The sequence below is a fragment of the Morus notabilis genome, unplaced genomic scaffold (genome assembly GCF_000414095.1).
Source record: "Morus notabilis unplaced genomic scaffold, ASM41409v2 Scaffold370, whole genome shotgun sequence".
Taxonomy (NCBI): Eukaryota; Viridiplantae; Streptophyta; class Magnoliopsida; order Rosales; family Moraceae; genus Morus; species Morus notabilis.
The window spans coordinates 400654-406082 of NW_010358187.1; the positions used below are offsets into that span (position 1 = coordinate 400654).

The 5429-nt window shown below is 31.7% G+C and overlaps 1 pseudogene; it reads right to left on the reverse strand.

Annotated features, from left to right (window-relative positions):
- Nucleotides 1–1307: 1307 nt before the first annotated feature.
- Nucleotides 1308–3025, reverse strand: LOC21400177 (annotated as a pseudogene).
- Nucleotides 3026–5429: the final 2404 nt, after the last annotated feature.

Below are 5429 nucleotides of genomic sequence, written 5' to 3' on the forward strand. Positions count from 1 at the left end.
GAAAAAAAAAACAGAGGAACGACAACAACAAAGAAGAAGAAAGAATTATATATATATATATATATTGTAAATAACTTTATATGACAATATATTATATATATATTGTAAATAACCTCATATAACAATATTATATATATGTATATATATATATATTTATTGTAAATAACTTCATATAACAATGTCCTATGTATATATTTATGTATAAATATACATAAATAATCTATTTCTATTGTATACAAATTATTAACTTTTTCTAAGATACAAAATTACCTCCTACTGTAAAGCGCGCAAATGCGCGCGTCCATGGCTATTATAGTCTATAGTCAACAGATATCCAAACGTTACATGATGATCTTACTAGAACTTTTCAATTGGTGCTACTATAGACTAGATGACCAAAGCATGGGCTAGATTTCTTTTTCGGCAAATTGTAAAGGTGATCTTTGGACTAGGGGAGTGAAGATACCATTAATTTTTTTATTTAAAAAAACAAAAAAACAAAAAAACAAAAAAAACAAAAAACTGACCATGGTCTATTGTCACGTCCTTATCTTGGCACTGAGCCTCAACGGGATGGAACATGCGAAGGGGCACCATAGTTGGCTGGAGGGCGACTCCAATGGTGAGTGTATGAGTTTTTCAAAGAGTACAGGGGGAAGCTGTACAAGAAGGGGTTTCCCCTACACAAACTAGTCGGGGACTGGAGCCGTTCCCCTTATGAGCCCAAGATAGGGCGAAACCAATCGACATGATGTGCGTTTAGTGTTTGCTTGTGAGGTGGCTTGCCCTAGTAATAAGGGGTGCCAACGGGTTATTACCGAGCCTCTCCATGGTGTGAGTGCCGAGATGCAACCCAACCCGTGTCACTATGCTCCATAATCCACTGGATACCACTGATTTCCTTTTCTTATTTTGGCATGTAAAATTTATATTAGTTAGTTAAAAATGGATAGTAGTAGATATAGTACTACTGCTCTTTTATCCCAAAATGATTCAAGTTTCTTCTTGGGTGGAGCTATACATCCTCTTTTGCGAGTTAGATCTAATACCGTCGCGAGTAGTTTACAGGGCAAAAGAATTGTATTCACATTTTCATTGGACAAATCAAAGATATCTTACTAAAGAATCGAAACCAGTAAGCTATCTGACGAAGTATTTGGGAGAAACAAGAAAATATGGGATGGACACACAGGATTCCATCAGTAAAGAATAGTTTTGAAGAATGCCCAATAATTAACCTAAAAAAAAAAAAAAGGAAGAGGATAGAAAGGAAGAAAATGATTTTATAAAGAACCAATCTTGCGCATGAATCTGCATTGTTTTGAGATGAATTATCAAGAGAAAAGAAGTTGGTTTATTATTGGTTAGTCTATTTCAGATGCATGTTTTTCCAAAAATGCCTTGGCCAAATTACCGAAGCTGACGCTAACTGCTTCTGCTGCAGCATATCTGTTGATGAGATCTACAACTTCTGGTTTTAGGATCTCTTCACTGTTAGACTTGTTGCAGAGATAATAAAGAGCCCCAAGTGCGTAATTCACCTAATACATTACATAATCGAGTTTAGATACCAGGAAAGGAGAATCCAGAATTTATGTCTATCAATGTACATCACTTTTCAGTAAAACACGCATGAACAAAAAAAAAAAAAACATTATTCAACTAAAACAGGATCACGTTAAGGCTAATTACATTAGTCTAAGACCTCTTGGTCTAGTGGCATTGAAGCTTTGGGTGGGGTGAGGTTTAAGCGGAGGGTTGCGGGTTGAATTATGTCTTGTATCGAAGAAAAAGAAAGGCATTCCACAACTTGAAAAGGCTGCTGTAAAACTTTTGCGAAGAATGACAAATGGAATGTTGATTATTTTGATCACATAAACAAGAGGGATTCCCCCCCACACATAAATAAAAAACTTACAGTGTTTCTAACTGGGCTCGATAAACATTGAACAACAAGAGGGATTCCACCACACTGAGTGATTATTGTAGCATTTTCTGGATCTACAAACAAGGAAAAAAAAAAAAGAAAGTAAGAGAAAATCTGAGCATTGAGATCAACTTAAGATCACTGAAACGCTTATATTACCGAACTTACCAGCACAAGAATTGCAGAGCCCTCCTATTCCAAACTCAACAAGCTTTTCATTGGGTTCTGTGATGCAGTCTAGGAAAAGCTCCAAAACGTTGAGCTGTTTATAATCTTGAGGTTATTATTAGGCCAGAGTTCATAAATAAGATGTGAATTTACCCTTCCTAGCCAAAATACTCTAGAGCCAGCACTCTTTACCTGGCGCAAAAACGTATAATTGTAAGGATCATAAGCAAAGTCGGCCAAATTAGCAACGAGTCTCTCTTTCGTTTCTGTAGGAACAAGAAAAAAGATAGACGTCCTTTTTAGAAATTAATTATAATAACCAAGAGATAAACTAGTTGGCCTTCCAAAAATTACTAACAAGTTTCTGGATAGTAAAAGTAAGTGTAGGTGGCCCTGCAACCACATTAAAACAAACAAAAAAAAATCATGATTCTTTCTCTATAATGCGAGTACGTACGAGTATGACACGAGTTTTTTAGTTATAGAAGAAACTTTCTTTAGGCATTTCTGCAGAGTTATTATGACTATTAAACACAGAACATCAAAAGCGGAACTCTTACGTACCTTAAAAAACTCAAAAATTTGGACAATCAAAATGTGCACTCATTACTGAAAAGCCTATTTGGTCTTTTAGATTGGGCAATAATCTAATTAGAATGAGGAATGAAATCCAAAATTCAAAGAGGAAAGGAATGCTGATAAAAAAGCAACACACACACCTTCATTATTGGAGTTCTGAAATTGAGTCACCAATTCCTGGAACAAATTAACTGAACCTTAGTAAAATAAAGCCAAGAAAAACTAAATCAATCAAACATAGTAAACCGGAATCGCTATGAGTACACGATGGAAAGAACCTGAAGATATTGAAGCCTTGGAGTTCCATATTTTCCGGTCCGCTCTTCTTTGCCTTCTATCATTGGTAAACATTTTACAACAATAATAAGAAGAAATTCGGTAACTTCTTTTAGCCCAAAACACCTTCTGGGGCCAGTTAACCTCTATTGGCTAATTTACCAGTCAATCAAATCCAATTTTGCCTGCCAAATTAAACACCACGAACAAATAAAAGTAAATGAATACAGATGTTTGGCATGATAAAAAAACAAGTCTTTTTAAAGGAGTATAAAGTCTAAAGCCCGAAAAAAAAAAATTTGCAGCAAATAGGGTTATTCAATTTAGTTACACAGTACTTTCAACAAACAGATACCAGACATTAGAGAGTAGAGCCAGACAAGAAAAAGAGAATGAAATAAAATGCGTGAAATCAATACAAAATCGACGGAGAGAATGCAATAAACTCCTTAGAAATTACGTTACATTATAACGATAACGCAAAAGAAAAAAAAAAATTAAGACGACGGTAAATCCAAGAAAAATTGGAGTTGCCCATATCATAAAACAGATAAATATGTTATACACACATTCGAGATTGAGAAACGAAACAACTTGCAGAAAATGGTCAAATAGAGGTTAATATTGAGGCTTGTCCATGCCCAGAGCCATAGAAACACAGATTAGCTGAATGGGAAACTAGGAATGGGATCAAGAGAAGGATTTCTGCTTCCACTTTGTTTTTTGTTTTTTGTTTTGTTTTGTTTTGTTTTTTTTTTGGTCTTTTGTTTTTTGTTTGTTTTGCTAGTCAAAAGTACAGAGTTTAACGGCGTTTGTCTGTTAAAACGGAAAATCCCTTTACCTGAATGACTAAAATACCGTTATAGGTGATACGAGCGGGAAAACCGTGCGTTGCTGCGATATATCATGTTGTATCAAAAATAATATTTAATATTATTACAAATGTAGTAATAAAAATATAATACAGTATTAGAGTCTAAAATATATTTATATATACATGTAGAGATATATACATTATAAAACAAATTTGATGTTATTACAAACATATTAACAAATATATACATATGCAGTATTGGAATACAAAATATATGTATATATACATATAGACATATATACATTATAAAAATCAATTGGAACAAACGTCATCTCTTGTTTAACTGCAAGATAGGAATGTTAAGGAACCAAAATTAGTGAATATAATATTTAAATAGGCTGGTAAAATTTTAATATTGATAATGTATAATAAAAGATCAAAAAATATTAATAATACCTTGGTTTTAGACGTTTTTTTTTTTAAAGTTCTGTTGATTTTGATTCAGAGCTGAAATTGAGAAATATTATTTATATATGTATCTAAAACAATTTAGAATATATTTCATAGTAAGTATGTTTTACCTTGTGGCTGATCTTTTCAGAATTGGAGTTTGTGGATCAATTGTCATTGAAGATGCTATTTGTGATGCTGTTGTTTCTTCAAGTCTAAAATGATTGAGTATATTTTTTTTTAAGTATTTATTTGAAACGGTTAAAATTTGTTTTTGACATATTTAATATAAATTATTAAATTTTGCTTACCTTTGTATATCAGAAACTTACATCAAATATTTAGTAAGAATAGAGTATATATGGAACTAAAATTCATTAAGAACATAACAGAATAATAATGAGGAACATATAATAGTAACATTTATTAACAATATATCACAATATAGTATGAAAGGATACTATTAAACCAAAAAAGCATACATTAATATCATTACAGTGTATTTACATATTAAACAACAGTACCAAATACCAAGTAAAACACGACAAAATTCATTAAAAATACCTAGAATGCTAACCAACCAATGACGAGAATAGATAAAAAAAAAAAAGAAAAAAAGATGCACATATAGCAATAGAAAGCAGCAAACGACTGTTAATGAAGGAATTCTAACGCCTAATCTGCTTCAAATAAGCAAAATACAACAAAAAACATTATAATGTAATAAATATTTATTATGATAATTACGTTTTATAAAATACAGGACGTTTAAATAGTCATTATAGTTCGCTTAGGTAAATAAACGTATCACATACACACTTTCCATCAATCTATAAAAGAAATGATGTTGTCATTTCCTTTAATTCGGTAAGTATGAAAACAATTATAGTTAAACTGACACATATATAACAAATATACGATTTAACATTGAGTTTTTCTGTCAACAAAAGATAAAGAAAGAAAAAATTATAAATTAAATAATTGGTTCAGGTTTTTATCTCCTAATCTTAGCTGTATTTATGATATATACTGAAAATAGGACCTACCAATGTACTTGGCTGCCATCTAAGTAATTACAGACTTTATACCGAACATCAAAAAAAGAGATTATCATTTAAAATCTTGTCTTACAGAAAGAGTACAAATTAGTGACATATAAGAACAAATAAGTAAGTTAAAATGTAAGGACAAAAACATGAATCTGAAGTACAAAAG